This window comes from Balaenoptera physalus (genome assembly GCF_965194825.1).
Source record: "Balaenoptera physalus genome assembly, chromosome: 10".
NCBI classification, from domain to species: Eukaryota; Metazoa; Chordata; class Mammalia; order Artiodactyla; family Balaenopteridae; genus Balaenoptera; species Balaenoptera physalus.
The window spans coordinates 24,584,373-24,602,694 of record NC_138889.1 but is presented as its reverse complement, the minus strand read 5'-3'; positions in this window follow the sequence as shown (position 1 = coordinate 24,602,694).

The following is an 18,322-nucleotide window of genomic DNA, read 5'->3' as shown; positions in this document are numbered from 1 at the left end:
AAGCAACTGCTGAAAAGTCTGTTCTGGAACAATACAAATAATTAGAAGAGAATTTCATAATTTATTAATTCAGATTACTTTTTAACAGGATTTAAGATGAAGAAAGAAAACGTTATCAATCAATAAATATAAGACAAATTAATTAATTGAAAGGAAACATTAATATAATGATGAACAGATAAAAAGGGGAACAAATACATAAAATAACAATGAAAGTGGTCTAATGACCGTACTAAACCGGGACTCAGAATTACCTACTACTTTTTTCCCCTCTTCCCTTCAACCCTGACACACTTCAAATCACATTCCAAATTCCAGATAGAAATGTTATTTATAATAGATTGCTTCATATTGAAAAAAGGTATAAATCGCTGAAAATGTTATAATAGTTAAGGACATATATAAAAGGATGTTAAAAATAGTGTGACTCCTAGATCAGTTTTGGTCAAAGGACAATACAATTATAGCAATTATCTACCTAAAAACTTTTCAATAATTATGCTCTTTTTATCCTCCTTTCTGCACTGCCTGGTAAATCTAGTACATATTAATTGAAATGATAATAATGAATATTCTTCTTTCATTCCTAATCTCAGTGGAAATTTTTCAGTAATTCACTAAGTATGTAGTTTGTCATACGTTTTTTGTAGACATTCCTTTATTAGATTAAGTCCATCCACTTTATTCGTACTTTGATAAGAATGTATTGCTTTTATAAACAATATATGGGAGTTGACTTGTGCTGAATGCTTTTTCAATATCTATTGAGATGATTAATACGTTTTTTCCCTTTTAATGTGGTATAGTGATTAACTGTTAAATTTAAAACTAATTTTTATTCCTATATTAAGTTCAACACTGGCCTTGATGTAATGATTATTTTTATGTGTCACTGGATTTAAATGCTAATATTGCATCTATGTTTATGAGATAGATCAGAATATAATTTTCTTTCTTTAGTCCTTGTAAGATGTGGTATTGAAGATGATGCTGTCCTTATATAAAATAGTTAAAAACTATTATTTTTCCTATTCTCTGGAAGAATTTCTTTTTAACATTGGTATTATTCTTTCTTAAATGTTTGATAAAACTAACTGGGGAAACTGAGTTTTGAAGTTTTCTTAATTTGAAAATTCTTATTAATCTAATCTCTTTAATAGAGACAGAATTTTTTTTTTTCCTTGAATCCCTGAGTCAGTTGTGGAATGTTGTCTTTCTCAAGGTATTTTCCCTTTCTATCTACTTTTTAAAATTCTTTTGCACAATGCTATTAAAAACATCCTCTCCATATCTTTTTGATGTACATAGGATCTGAAGTTATTTCCATTTTTCATTCCTGTTATTGATAGTTTATGCCTTCGTTCCTTTGATTTGATCAGCCCTGTTTAGGGTATTTTCACTTCTATTAATGTTTTTAAATTGACAGTAGTAAGCTTTGTTGATTTTCTCTTATTTATTTGTTTTACATCTCAGTTTCTACTTTTACTTTTAAAATTTCCTCTTGCTATTTTCTTTGGAATTAACTTGCTGCTGTTTTCTAGATTCCTAAGAGGCATACACAGATTTTCAATCTTTCTCCTTTTCTAAAGTATAAATTTAAAGTTACTTATTTTCCTCTGAACATGGCTTTAACAATATTTCATGAGTTTTAATATACTTTGTTATTAATAATTAATATTATTATCATTTTTATTCAATTCAAATTATTTACTAATTTGCACTGTGATTTCTTCCTTGAATTACAGGCTACTTAGCACTTGTTTAATTTACAAATTTGGGGATCCTTCCTTCTTTCCTTCCTTCTTTTTTTCATTTGTTGGTTTTACTGATAAGTTGGGTTGTATCATGGCCAGGGACCATGATTTCCATCTTTGGACTTTTATTGAAACTTATTTAAGAGCCAGAATAAGATCTTGGGGGCAGTATTCTTACAGGTCAGCAAGGCCATTTGTTAATCAAATTGTTTAAGCTTCCAAACACTTGGTGATTTTTATCTACATGGTTCATGAGTAACTGAGAAAATTCTCTTACAATTTTTTACTATGAATGTGTATTTATCTGTTTCCTTCAGTTTTTGTCATGTTTGCCTTATGTAATTTGAGGCTATGTTATTAGTGCAAATGCAAAGTTATAACGCTTCATAGTGGATTTAACCTTTTTTTTTTAATGATATACTCCTCCTTATGTCTACTAATATTTATTGACTTATAGTCTGCTTTATCTGATATTAGTTTAGCAACACCAGGCTGGTTTTTGTCAATATTTGTATAGGATAACATTTTCCCACCTCTTTACTTTCACGCTTTTTGCATTATATATTACAGTTCTGACTCTTCTAAGGAGAATAATAATAAGATTTTTAAAAATCTCAATGACAGCCTTTGTGCTTTAATGGTACTTAATGCATTTACTTTAAATGTAGTTACTGATATATTTAAGTTTAAATCTACCGTTTTTTTTCAATTTGCTTAACCTTTTGGACAGACCAATGGTTTTGTTCTGCTTTATTTTTGTGCTATTCTTATTTTCCTATAATGTTATTATACATACTTCAATCTTTGCTTAGTGATCATCATAACACAGCATACTTATTTTAGTTTAATAAATTGGCGCTTTTGCCACTTCTTTAAAAATGCATAGACCTGGGCTTCCCTGGTGGTGCAGTGGTTAAGAATCCGCCTGCTAATGCAGAGGACACGGGTTCGAGCCCTGGTCTGGGAGAATCCCACATGCCGCGGAGCAACTTAAGCCCGTGAGCCACAATTGCTGAGCCTGCGCGTCTGGAGCCTGTGCTCCGCAACAAGAGAGGCCGTGATAGTGAGAGGCCCGCGCACCGCGATGAAGACTGGCCCCCGCTTGCCACAACTAGAGAAAGCCCTCGCACGGAAACGAAGACCCAACACAGCCATAAATAAATAAATAAATAAATTTATTAAAAAAAAAAAAAATGCATAGACCTTAGCACTTTTTAACTCCCTTTATTTGTCTCCTGCCTTTTGGGGCTGTAACTCTAATTCTGTATATACGTTTAATCCCTACAAGAAAATATTATCATGGTTTCACTTCTATTTACTCAAATATTTACCCTGTCCTTTGTTCTTCACTTCTTTTTTGCAATTTCATATTTTTCTAAAACTTCTCTCAGATTCTTCTATCTAACTGCCTTTGTTGTTTTCTTTATTATGGGTTTTGTAAGCCATGACACTTGTTCACAAAAGTGGCTGGCAGAGGCAGCAGCAGAAAATATTTTTCTAACTGTCATTTGTGATTGTTATGGGATTGAGTGTGTTGCTCTAGTTACTTGATCTGAGGGAAATGTGTTTTATCAGCAAGCACTCTTCCATGGCAAAGAGAATCAGACTAGGGTTTAACCCATGTGTGAAAGTGAAGAGACTGCTCAGTACATGTGATCTCTCACACTATTGGATGAGACTATGGCAACAGATGGAAATGTAGTGTGAAGGTTTCTCAAACACTTCCAGGCTTAGTTAGACATAATGAGGTAATAGAAGTTGGTCCCTCTTTAGTTGGCTTGTTCTACCTGTAGGTTTAGAGGTTTCGCTTTACTCTGTTTCCTGTTTTTGTCTCCCCAATTGTCTTTGGATTTCCCTAAGAATGCCTGATTAAGCAGAGTCTACACACCCCAGCTCTTTTAGTTGGAATCCAGTATTACATTACTAAAGCCCTATTGTGGTGGTGCTAAGATGTGGGGGGGAGGGAGCATGCTATAATCCTGTGATAAATTCAGTCTTTTAGGTCCTATGTCTCACTCAATTTTAAATAAGAAACATATCCCCTCAAAAGACAACTCACAAGTCTGTATATTCATCTATAAATGTCAAGGTACAAATGACACAAGAAAGCAAGGAAACATCTTCTTATTCTTTTACAGATATAATCTTTTTTCCCTGAAATTTCACCAAAACTAATTTCTAATTATTGAGAAAATTATTCATTTAACCTCTGTTGTCTCATAGCCATTGTATATTGGACTTATCCAGGAAGTCTTAACACATTTTCTTTGGCCACACTTCAGATTTACAGAAGCAGAAATCCTTGAACTGGAGTTAGAGGAGCTGAATGTTTCAACAGCCACCTATGCAATCTCAGTAATGAGTCGTATTTAGGAATAAGTGGATTAGATATCACCCAAGAACCCTTCAGTTATTCAAGATGCTATGATATAAGATTCTAAAGACTTTATATTAGCTAGCTCCAAAACAATTCACTTAATGTTTAAAAGCAACTTAGAGATCATATAATGCAGACTTTTCATTTTATTCTATAAAGGAAGTCCAATAGAAATTGGCTGATTTGCCTAAACTTCCAAAATGAGTTATGAATATAAAAACCAAGACAAAGTTCAGCTTGAATCATGAGGCGTTTAGTGTCTTTAGAGCCAGAAAAAATCAGTAACAAGATTAAAACAGACTGGTTTTACTTGGTATCCAACTTTAACTTTACTGAATGTTATTGTATCTTATCATGGCTTTTGATCCTAAATCTCCTGATTGATCATTTTAACCTACCTAAGAGTCTCCAGATACCATTTTATACAATACCTCACACATATCAGGTTCACAAACCATGTTGAAGTTGCTCTAAACACTATGATCAATCAAATTGATTACACATCCAAATATATTTTCCCCAACACCAACAACTACTGATAGTGGAAAAAGCGTCCTTATCTCATTACACTTACAGTTCACGTAAGTAACGCGTATTCCCAAAGCCCTGGGTATTTGCTTACTAAATTTCTCAAGTGAGCTTCTGAGAATTAACTTCTGGGATTCAATCTCACACACCAGTGTATGTTTAAAAACTCTACTTAGAGTTGGAAGTATTCTACTTAGCACAAGTTTTATTAGAAATAACGGAAAAGTTATTTATTTGAATGCATTAGCTGCACATTCCATCTACTTCAAACTATAGCCACAAAAATCCTTTTTGTCAGACCACCACTGCACTTACCACATCACATGATTATTATCTTAAACCAAAGATGCATTATGGGTGTTCTTAAAAATTAGTTTAGAGCCAAGCAATCAGGCATTTATAAGCAAGTCCTAGGATAATATCATGAATATATTTTCCACAAATATAGAGGCTTCATAAAAGAAATTTGCAGGGAAAAAAGGAAAAGGAAACATTTGTTTTTCTTGGAACAGGGCAGAGATAATTGTGGCCACTTGTGGAGTGTTCTGTGTTATAAAAAGCCTTACAATTCTGACTTGATCCTAGGGCACACAGGGTTAAGGATAGATGTGCCTCTTAAAGTTCCTAGATTCATGAAATTGCACATTACTATTTAATGAAGAACTTAAATTACATATCTCTGTAGAGGTACAAAGATAGATGAAAGTATATCAGAAAAAACAATCAGAACTTTGATTATAATGGTATGAAGAAACATCCCTATAAAACTACAGACTTAGTTTAATGGATATCTTACACTAAAACATGTTATTGTGATACAAAATAATGATTTACAGCAGAGATAAAATATTCATTTTCCTTATTTTTCTTTCAAAATAATTAGAAAGGTAGCACAGAGTAACTGAAAAAGTGGGAACTCTAAAGTCATATGAACCTGGATTCAATCCTGTCTTGGATATTTAGTACTTACGTGCATCTGTTAAATTTATTTGACATATTTCAATCTATTTTCCCATGTGTGGAAAGTGAAATAGTGATACCCATGCCTAGAAGGATTGTTTTAAATATATTCAAAGCTGCTAGCATAACATCTGGCTCATGACCACCTATTCATTCAATACATGTTTAAAAAAAAGAGTCTGCAATATTCCACTCATTGCTTTAGGCATTGTTTATCAAAAGAATAGAAAAGATAGAATAAAGCCAACAAAGGTACAATGTGACCTAAAGAACAATAAAAAATTATTAAAAACAAAACAAGTAAGAAGATAGCATGTGAAAGGGTGGTCAAGGAAGGGCTCTTGGGAGATGCTGTCTGTAAGGAAACTAGATGGAAAAAAGGGGGTGTGCTTTGTAGATATCTGGAGCAAGAGGCTTCCAGGCAAAGGGAAGAGTCCATAAATAGCATATGTACTGCATCTGTTGGAGGACACTGAATTTGTAGAGGTTCTAATAGGTCCCTAGAATGTAAACTAGGAGACAACACCACAAAGAGCATACATGCAGTAAATTCTATAGCTAAGAACTAGGACACAGGGATCAGGCTGTCTGTCTATATCCTGTGGCAAGTCACTCAACCTTCTGAGTTGAGGTTTACTCATTTGTAAAGTAAACCTCCTAAGGTGGTTGTAAGAACTAAATGTGTTAATAAATAATAAAGTGCTAGCACATAGCAAACACCAAAGACTCTTATTTTTTAAATTAATACCAAACATAGAATAGAGTATCATGCTTCCCCTATTGGAAAATCAACTTCCATTTACCAAAAATATAGTCCAATGAGAATTCTTGGATTAACATTTTGAAATACATTTTATTTGTGTGAATCTTATGGGTGTTTTCTATTTTGAAAATATGTCTTTCCTGCTCTTCTCTTGTTTTATTTTTAGGTTGCTTTTAGATAGAGTAAGTATTTTCTTTATTTCCAAACTTTAGAAATCTTAAGAGCTCTGCTATGTCTTGAACATCAGTGAGCTATACAAACAAACATTTTGAAAACTGATGAATCATAAAATTCAAAGAAGAATTTTAAAATTCAAGAATAAATAGTTTTGATGTCTTCTTTTTGAAAACTTTTTACAGTAGGGTTGAAGATTTTATCTACTTTAAGCATGACTGGAATCTGGCATTCAAATAAAATGCAGATCTCATAGCCTATAATAATGCCTTTTGTATTTAGACTATGAGTTTGCTGCTTGCTTTCTCATGCATTTTCCAACCCAATCCTGACAACAGTACAGTGAAGTGGGCATCATTTCCCCTACTTTAAAGAGGTAAAACCTAAGAGTCATACAGAGTTAACTTAAAATAACTGTGAGGTTAAATGTTAGAGGTAGAATTCAATCTTAGATGTTTTAAGTCCAACACATATTCCCTATTGTTATGGTCTGAATATTTGTGTCTCCCCAAAATTCATGTGTTTAAATCCTAGCTCCCCCCAAAGTGATGGTATTAGAAGGTGGGTCATTTGGGGTCTGCTTAAGTGATGAGGGTAGAGCCCTCCTGAATGAATTTAGTGCCTTATTAAAGAGGCTCCAGAGAGATCTCTAGTTGCTTCCACCATGTCAGGATACAAGAAGTCTGGACCCAGGAAAAGGGCCCTCACCTGACCATGTTGGCTCCCTGATCTTGGACTTCCAGTCTTCAGTACTGTGAAAAATAAATTTCTTATGTTTATTAGCTACCCGGTCTGTGATATTATGCTATAGCAAGACACCTATCCAAAAACATCTACCGCTTTCTGTTAGTTTTGCAAGCACCCAGTCTACCATAAAGCTCACACTAAGGCTTCAGCTCACTGATTTTACTAGTCATGTAACATACAATTGGGTTTGTGTTTTATAACTTTGTATATAATATTATCTCTTCCAAATGATTATAAACTCCCTGAGAGAAGGACTGAATATTATATACATATATGTATATTTAATCTTTCAGAGTCTATAAAATGGGTATGAATATAAAGGGGTTATTCGGAAAATCTTTGAAAAGCAAATTAAAATATCTGCACTTGGAAAGATTACAGGACTTAGAGCTACAAAGATTTAGACTGAAATCTGTTCTTTGCCATTTCCTAGATCTATGATCCTGAGCCTTATCTTCATCTTTAAATAAGACTAATAATTTTCTTCTACCATAGTCATTATATGGATTCAATGTGTAGAGGAGCAAAAATAACTTTCCCTCTACCCTTCTGAGTTTTTAGCTGAAACCACTTAGTAAAACACAGAATAATAAGAGAAAAAACAAACAGAAGTTTATTAAGATGTATACCGCATATACATGGGAGATACCCAGGGAAAATGAATAACTTCTCCAAGTGGCTTAGAATTCTAGCTTAAATACCACATTAATAAGGAAAGGGGAGGGAGGATGTAGATCTTTTAGGGGAGAGTACAAAGCTTGTCTAGGTGTTGGGTCAACTTCTACTCTACTCTCCTGTAATAAGGGTCAATCTTCCCTGGCTGATGAGACTCCTGGGAGGGGCCTTATGACAACTGAGTTCTTTTGGGGGGATTTGTTTTTAGGCAGATAAGAAGAGTTCAGAGTAAGCCTCTCCCCACATCTGCTGTTTTTCCAGTGCCAATAGCTCAAAATAATATATCAAAGGGACACGTTTGGCATTGGCACATCCCGAACTCCTACAGTCATATTTTGGGGTGGCCTATTCTGCTACCCTTCAAATGTAAATCATCTACCATGATCTCGGACACATTATGGCCATTTCAAAGGTATTGGTGTTCCTAGTCCCCCCACCCCTCACATCTGTTGGAATAAACTGAACGAAGATTACATGTTATATTTTGCAACAAAAATAAGCTCATCTTTAATTTAGTATCCCAAAGACTCAGTAATGCTCTTGGTTTATCTTTCAAGTTATTTAGTTTTGAGAAGAAAAATATGCTTTTCACCCTTAGTAGCAGACTGTGCTCCATTTCACTTATAATTCAAATTTAGATTTTCAATTCTTCCTTTCATTTAAATAGTCTTTGAAAGGATTCTTCCATGACTCTCATCCAAGAATATGAGAGATATGGGAGAGGCATGAGAAAGTCTTTACATATAACGCCATATAATTATCAAAACTATACACCTTAATGTATAGGGTGGATAGTGTCTGGTAATTTTCTAAATTTTTATAAAACTTTTGAAGTCATCTGTGGCAGCCATGAGAATGTAGCTTGCAGATCCACACCTATAGAGAGACTAATTAAGAGCCCTACCCATTACAATCTGAAATTCATTGCAATGTTTTTGCCAAGATCCCACTTCCCAAGAGCTGCTCCCAACCAATGACAGTGTGGCAGGGCTGCTAAGGCAGACCCATTCCTGGAAGACTCGGAACTCCTTAAAGGATTCTGACCTTGTCCAAACTTTATTAAACTGTACTGCAGTCCAGGAAAATTCTACCCAACCTTCCCTCCCTTTCTGCTTCACAAAACGTTGAATTTACATCACAGTTTACTTACCCTCCCTGTCTTTTCTGACATCTCCCCTATTTCCTTTCCAACAGGTGCTTCCCTAATAAAATTCTTCCACATTTTACCCTGTTTGTTGACTGGTTCTTGAAGAAAACAGATTAACACACCATGTTATTGTCAAACTGAAATGTAAACAGGAAGAACAACTAGGTGCTGGAGGAGGTGGAATGCATAACACACAAAAAATTGAGAATATTTAGGTAGGAGAAAAGGTTTATAACATAGCCTCTAACAATAAACTATGCCAAAAGCATCCTTCCAAAATGCACACCTGAATATATTTTAAAAGACCTTAAAAATGTCTTAAGGTCTTGAGGTCAATATGGTATAGGCAAAAATTGTGGACTTCAAAGTCAGCAAGATTTGATTTGAATAACAGCCCTTCTACTTATGGGCATATGCATGTAAAATTAGGTGAGATACTTAACCTTCTGAGTCTCATTTACCTTTTACATAAAATAAGAACGATAGTAAGTCTTACAGATGCAGCTATCACCCGTAAAAATGCTTTCACAGTACCTCTGTGTTGTTTATAACCTGTATCTTGAATCTAGTGACTCCATCCTGATTTGTTGCTTTGTACCCTCACCTGATAACCGTCTTGATTCCTGATCCATCATCTCCCATCTTTATCTCTGTACTCTTGGACCCAATGCTTAATACTGCTTCTCTTATTCTTTAAACCAAGATTTGAACTTATGCAATATATATTCTATGTGTTTCTGACTGACCTAGGTAGGAAATTTTAAAATCTGTCCTTGCATTCTGGTACCCACTTATGGACTAATGAATGGTCTTTCTCTCAGGTTTGCTTGAGCTCTCAAAAGGGGGAAAAATGAAGAGAGAAGGATGAAGGTGAGAGTTAGAGTCATAGCTAGGTTCCATAACTTAACAGAATGCAACATGGCATGATGTACATTCCATAAAGATTTAGAGAACTCATCAAAGTCAAGGGAGATACAAATTATGTTTCTCAAGCCTTCACATGCACCTGCATTTCTTGAATATACTGTTATGTCTAGAGTATGAGTTTCTAAATCTTTCTGCTTTCTTTACCCTCACAGACAATTAATGCCTCATCTTATGCTCTATAAATGTGACTTGATTCCTCTCAGCTCTTGGCTTTAAGCCTTCTACACACTACCTACCTTTTAAACATATAGATTGGCTCTTAAAAAAATCTAGGAATTAATTTAGAATTGTCATCTGTTGCACATAGTTGTTTTATACTATTGCCTTCATTTAGACACTATAAAAATTTTAATTACAAATCTTAAATTTTTTTAATTACAAAAATATCTCTCTAGTTAACATGAAGTAATACCTCCAACTCACTGCAATAGAACTGTATTGTGAAGGATGCTTCTTTTATTTCATACAGTAGTGAGTCTGTAAACTCAGTCTCCTACTGCCATTCCTTTCATTTAGAAACATATTACCTTTTACTTGGACTACTGCTTTCATCTCTTATCTGATATTTCTGCCCTCATTTTTACTTGAAGTATGACATACAATATTAAGGTAATGAATCAATATTTGGAAACATAGCGAAATGACCACCACAATGAATCTAGTTAACATCGTCACCCTAGTTACAATTTTTTTTCTTGTGATGAGAACTTTTAAGATCTACTCTCTCAGCAACTTTTTAATATACAGTACAGTATCGTTAACTATGGTCATTGTGTTGCACATTATATCCCTATGACTTATTTTTTTCTTATAACTGCAAATTTGTACTTTTTGACCCCTTTTATCCATTTTGCCTACTCTACTCCCCACTGCCTTTATTCTTAATTTAATTAATCTGTCATTCAAACTTCCAGTTAAATAGATTCTCTTTGGGAGTGGTCAAATTTTTAACTTTAGATAAGTTTTTAAATCTCAAAAATAGTTCAAGGAAGAAAATTTTTAGATGCCTAGATTCTTACCTTCCAGAATTAACCACCTTGAATATTTTGACACAACTGCTTTCAGAGATTTTTTTTCCAGATTTATAATTTTGAAAAATTATAGTAATAGTTATTACTTATTAAAATAATTTCCACTGGAAATAATAGCTCATTACAGATAAATCTGATACTCTTCTTTGACCTTCACTAGCCCAATGTCATTCCTTCACCCCGTTCACCCCAGCACTTTCTAGGGTAAAATTCAGAGGAGGAAATTATTCAAACCCCTTAGCCAAAATAAAGTTATTCTCATATCCATTCAGGATCCACAGTTTTATAAAGTAGCACACCATGATCCCCCAGCCTTAAATACTAAGTCTAAACACTTGTTGCAGTTTCTATTCCAGAAAATACTTATATCTGAATAGTCCTACCTTCTTCCTTTGATATAAAAATCTGGCTTGAATCGGCCCTTTTGAAAATATTACAGCATCTGGGATGCCTTCCTTTATTCATTAGCCAGAGATGATTCTCTCTCTGTCATATTCACCCATGATTATACTTCCATCATAAAACTTGTCACACTACTTTGGTGTTACAGATATTTGTGTACCCTTTGCTCCTGATCTTTGAAGGATCTGAGAAGAACAGGCTGTTTCATCTTCATGTTTGCAGCTCCTGAATGAAGCATACTACTGGTCCTTTGCCTGGTTTCAATAAATTTTCATTTTAGATGAAAAGTTGAGGAAAGGTGATAATGGGAATGGAACAAGACAGAAAGAAACTCCAACTTGGCATTATTTACTCAAATTTGATAAACTGTTTTAGATGTAACAGTAGAAATAATATATACAATGTGGAATGAAAAAAGGTCAAAATGTACTCATAGGTGGGTACCGATTTAAAGAATTTAGTAACTTCCCTGGTATTTGTTTAAGAATTTAAGTTTTTAGCACTAGGAAAAGGTTCTGCTTGACTAAGAATTATTCTTATAGAAAATTTTGTAATATAAAAATATCAAATGAAGATGCATGTACAAGTCTTAAAATTTAAATTTGCCCTCAAGATGAGAAAAAATAATTAGTAAACGATGCCTTTTTGCAAATAACTTTCTAGTTGATATCTCTGAAATGAAGCCTTAAAATCCTGATGCAAAGAGTATTTTTGTGTTTTAAGTTTCATGTGACTCCAGCCAGATCTTTCAACTTTTGGACTCTAAAATAAGATATATTGATAGAAAATGTGTTGATGATCAATTTATATTTATCGATTAATCTGGCAGATATCAAAGTAGTGGTATTTGGGGTATTGTTTTAATCTGAAAACAGGAAAGTAATTTTGTAATTACTAGCAATTATTTCCAATATTGTATAAAATCAAGTTGCATAAATATGATTGTATATGAATGTATCCAAATTATAGCTCTATTAGTTATTTCAAAATGATAGCTCTGAGCCACTTAATTAGCTGATGCTTTTAGATTAATTAGATCAAATAGTGAAAAACAAGGATGAGTGGATTTCAAACCAATAATAATGGGAAATTTGAGCTAAGGTATAGATATACAGTTGTATGGAAATGCTGGCTGATTATCTTTGGATTTATGGAGACCACCTCGCCAACAGTAAATTTGCCCTGCAGGATATAAACTGATCAATCACCTGTGTCTTAAATTTCAATCAAGCCAGTAGCTGCCTTGCAAAGTTGCTGAGACTATTGTACTTCCCAGGCTAGCAGCAAATTAAATGACAAGAGGACTCCTACTAATTTTAAATTAGCCTTGTGAGCCCTTTTTTTTTTTTAACATCTTTATTGGAGTATAATTAGTTGCTTTAAAATGTTGTGTTAGTTTCTGCTTTATAACAAAGTGAATCAGCTATACATACATCCCCTTATCCCCTCCCTCTTGCGTCTCCCTCCCACCTTCCCTGTCCCACCCCTCTAGGTGGTCACAAAGCACGGAGCTGATCTCGCTGTGCTATGCGACTGTTTCCCAATAGTTATCTATTTTATATTTGGTAGTATGTATAAGTCCATGCCACTCTCTCACTTCATCTCAGCTTACCCTTCCCCCTCCCTGTGTCCTCAAGTCCATTCTCTACGTCTGCGTCTTTATTCCTGCGTGAGCCCTTTTTCATAAAGTTTTTCCACATTCTAAAATTAATTCCAATCTTGCCTATTGTAACATCACTGGTTATAGATTGAATATAAGGTACCAGCAGAAAGCACTAATCCAGTAGGAAACTTAGATAAAATGTGCCTCAGAAATGGAATTATTCAGGGGCTTTAAGGTTAACAATTAATCAGACAGGGTATCTACTAAATTGAAGAAAGGGAAAGCAACAGACTATATTAACTAGGTTTGCTGTGTATCAAACAACTGCAAAATCCTAATGTTGATTTATTGCTCATGTGTCTGTGTGTGTCATACAGAAATACAGATTAATCTTGAGCAACAAGTGGATTATTCTGAAGTAGTGACAGTTAAAAAAATCACCTAATGTTCATGAAGATTTCACTAAAGTGACTTATAATACACTAAAGAGTTCACAAGGAGAAATCTCTAAATAAAGAAAAGAATACTTTATGTCCCAGATGGAATTTTTCATCTTTGCTCCCAATGTAATTAAGAATTAGTATATGACCTAAAACACATTAAGCCAAATGGTGGGGAAAACATCTGTTTTCACTTTTACATTGAGCATATTTTCTAATTAATTATTCAAATATCAAAACAAAGAAATATACTTCAAAAGTTTGTACATGTTTTAATCATTTTACATCTATCTTTTCTTCTATGAAGTCAGTCAGAAATCCCACAGAACTAGCACTTCAGGATTATGTAAGTAGATATTTATACTGTTAGGTGGAGTTTGATAATTCTCCAAGATGCAAGATTTATTGCACTAATTGGTTTTCCTAACAGGGTTATAAAAGCCTGTCTGCTAAAATCTGGAAGCATCTATTTCATATATGAACTCATTATTAATCCATTAAGGAATGATTCCAAGTGCTAACATTTGAGTGCCTAAATATAACATGTTTTGTGATAAGCACTTCAAATAAATTATCTTTTATACTATCACAGCTATCACAAAAGGAGTATTTTGAATGTTTACAGAAAGAAAAGAAAGGCTTACAGCTAGGTTAAGTAACATTGACAGTTTACTCAGGTAGTAATGAAGGTGCCAGGATATTGGACTAGGTCTGTGTGACCTGAAGCTTGAACACTTAACACTACTAATGTTCATTCTATATTTACTGCTTTAGATATATAATTCTAAAACCAACATTGTGAGGTTGATGTTTATATCACCACCTTACAGGTGAGGAAACTGAAGTTGCATGATTTGCACAAGGTAACATTTTTATTTAGAGATTTGTATTTGTATTTGTAGGATTTGTATTAATGTCTTTATGACTCCAATGCCCAATTCAGCAACAATTTGATTTGGTACTTAATACTCACAACTTCTAAAAGAATCTTGTAAAAAACAAGAGAGAGAAATAAAATCAAGTTCAGATCAATGAAATCCCATAGCAATGCTCAGGAACATGCAAGGCAGAACATGGCTCTTTCTAAGATGTAAAGTGAATCCACTGAAATTGGACTGCTTTTGAATTGGCCCATCAATGACCAATATTTGGGAGGTACATTTGAGCAAAAGGGAACAAAATAATTTTCCTTTATTTTATTTACTTTTTTCTTTAGTTCTCAAATTTCCAAAGGCATCATTTGAGTGAAAATGAAACAAGCTAATAGCACTGTTCACAGAAAAAACAAAACAAACGAACAAAAATTAAACTTAAACTTAAAAGCTTTTGCACAGCAAAGGAAATCATAAACAACACGAAAAGACAACCCTCAGAATGGGAGAAAATACTTGCAAATGAAGCAACTGACAAAGGATTAATCTCCAAAATATACAAACAGCTCATGCAGCTCAATATCAAAAAGACAAACAACCCAATCAAAAAATGGGTGGAAGACCTAAATAGACACTTCTCCAAAGAAGACATACAGATGGCCAAGAGGCACATGAAAAGATGCTCAACATCACTAATTATTAGAGAAATGCAAATCAAAACTACAATGAGGTATCACCTCACACTGTTCAGAATGGCCATCAACAAAAAATCTACAAACAATAAATGCTGGAGAGGGTGTGGAGAAAAGGGAACCCTCTTGCACTGTTGGTGGGAATGTAAATTGATACAGCCACTATGGAGAACAGTATGGAGGTTCCTCAAAAAACTAAAAATAGACCTACCATATGACCCAGCAATCCCACTACTGGGCATATACCCAGAGAAAACCATAATTCAAAAAGACACATGCACCCCAATGTTTATTGCAGCACTATTTACAATAGCCAGGACATGGGAACAATGTAAATGTCCATGAACAGAGGAATGGATAAAGAAGATGTGGTACATATACACAATGGAATATTACTCAGTCATAAAAAGGAACAAAATTATATCATTTGTAGAGACATGGATGGACCTAGAGAGTGTCATACACAGTGAAGTAAGTCAGAAAGAGGAAAACAAATATCGTATATTAATGCATATATGTGGAATCCAGAAAGGTGGTATAGATGATCTTACTTGCAAAACAGAAACAAAGACACAGATGTAGAGAACAAACGTATGGACACCAAGGGGGGAAAAGGGGGAGGTGGGATGAACCGGGAGATTGGGATTGACATATATACACTATTGATACTATGTATAAAATAGATAACTAATGAGAACCTACTGCAGAGTTCAGGGAACCCTACTCAGTGCTCTGTGGTGACCTAAATGGGAAGGAAATCCAAAAAGGAGGGGATATATGTATATGTATAGCTGATTCACTTTCCTGTACAGTAGAAACTAACACAGTATTGTAAAGCAACTGTACTCCAATAAAAATTAATTAAAAAAAAAAAAAAAAAAAGAAGTGAATAGTTGAAAGCAACGTAGTTGGCAGACAAGCCTGAGTTTGAATCCTGGCTCTAGGACCCATTAACTACATGAGTTAGGGTACAATTCTTTCACCTCAAATAATTACAACTGTCTACTAAATGTAGATAATTTTAACTCACAGCATTTTTATAAAAATCAAATGATCTCAACCTATGCAAACCACCTAACACTCTGCCAGGCATACAGTAATTACTAAATTGTTAGCTTCTTTCTCATTCATTCTATCTGCAGCAGACATTGCTTTGCTTAAAGGAGGATTAACATTATTCTTCCCTCTATATTCCCTTTTTGTTCTTCTTGGCATGATTAACCCAACTCTATTTTCAAATATCACATATATTGGGTAGATATATTGAATATATATTGCACATAGCAAGGATAAAATACTGTTTCTTAAAATATTTTTCCATTATATATAAGAAAAAATGTGTATGTGAATACTGGATTGTGATATAAAGTAAATTCTTACTGTGGGTCACCATCAAAATCATTGAAAGACATAGCTTAGTACAGTTCTGAGGGCAGAGTGAGCTCTAGGTAAACATGTAGTAGAATCTTTGCATCAGATAAACATTGTGCTTGGTTTTTAGTAAAAAAGACCTCCTTTAAATATTCAAGAGTTTTTTCTCTTGTGTAAAACAAGTCAAAAGGCAGGCAATCCTGGGTTTAATCTAATGCTTCCTAAAATCAACAGGAACCTCAACCTCTGGCTGTTTTCATCCTCAAGTTTCCCTACCTGTCCAAGATGAACACTGCAGCTCTAGCCACAACATCAGCACCACACTTAATAATAAAAAGAGCCACAGAAGTATTTTCTCTCCCCTCCAAAAAATGAACCCTAAGTACCTCTCAGCTATTTGATTCCTATTTCATTCACCAGAACTTAGCTGCTTTGCTACAGAAGCTGAAAGGGAATGACTAACACTGATATAAATCATTCAGTTGAGTTCAGTTACTAACGAAGATGGTAAAAGTGTATTTTAGAAGGCTCTTTCCCTGAAGGGGGGGGGGGGTCTGTATTTCTTTTTCCCATTTTGTTTTATCTCACAGGAAAGAGGTCTTGTAGCATTTGCATATCTCAGAATTATGTCATGTATGAGAGGAAATCAATATTAAGAAGAGAGATTTAAACTTTGTGGATGCTCAACTCTTAGCAATGTCAGGAATAATTAAAGGAACAACTATGAGATAATGCAAAATACCCTGGTGTGAAGTGATGAGAAAATAAATGCAGGTGAAAGAATGAAGGAGGAGGGGATTTGGGATAAACATGAAGGATTAGAAACACCAGTGGACAGATAACATTAGGTGGATGGAAAATAGCTGCTTTCTCTCATCTTCAGACTCCAAGATACTATGAGTAAGACCAAATCCTTTCTGTGCACACTGAATGACGTTCTCAGCTATTACAGGGTAATCCCAGAGTTAAAAATAAATGAAAGGATCAATGATTGGCTGAATGACTTATTGAGTGGTATTTGTCTATTGTCCCACAGTATGACAGGAATCAGCTGCTTCATTCACCTCAAAGGGATTAACAATTCAAAAATGTTGGTGATCACATAGACAACAACTTTCACTGATTGACTACTTCCATCTTTTAAAATGATTGCTATTTTGTCCTAATGTTTTTCATCAAGGAACATATAAATACTCAACACTTCCTCTTTAAGTATTTGGTTCAAAGGCCCCTTAGAAACCTCTAGCTCAGTCCTTCAGATAAGCAAAAAAATACAAAATCCCTTAGCACTTTAGTAGTGTAGAATTCCAGTCAGTGTCATTTTAAATTTCTATTCTAAGCCTTCAGTTTTTACTGATCCTGACCAGCATGCCCTGTTTTTAAATCACTTTGAGATCCACTAAGATGCTTACTAGGGAGTTTTCTTAATATGATCAAATGCCTTGGAAGACTAAAATCATCCAGGGTGCTGGTCAGTTAAGGAATAAAGACACAAGCTATAGGTGAGTTTTTAGCGCTTCTTATCATTAGGTGGATTTGTTTTTTGGTTTAGTTGCTCTCTTCTTTTTTTGTTTTTTCTTTTTTTTAATAAATTTTTAACCATTTTTATTTTTAACATTTTTTTTTATTTTTTATTTTAATAACTTTATTTATTTTTTTTCTTTCTTTCTTTTTTTCTCCCTTTTCTTCTGAGCCATGTGGCTGACAGGGTCCTGGTGCACCAGCCGGGTGTCAGGCCTGTGCCTCTGAGGTGGGAGAGCCAAGTTCAGGACACTGGTCCACCAGAGACCTCCCAGCTCCACATAATATCAAACGGCAAAAGCTCTCCCAGAGATCTCCATCTCAACGTTAAGACCCAG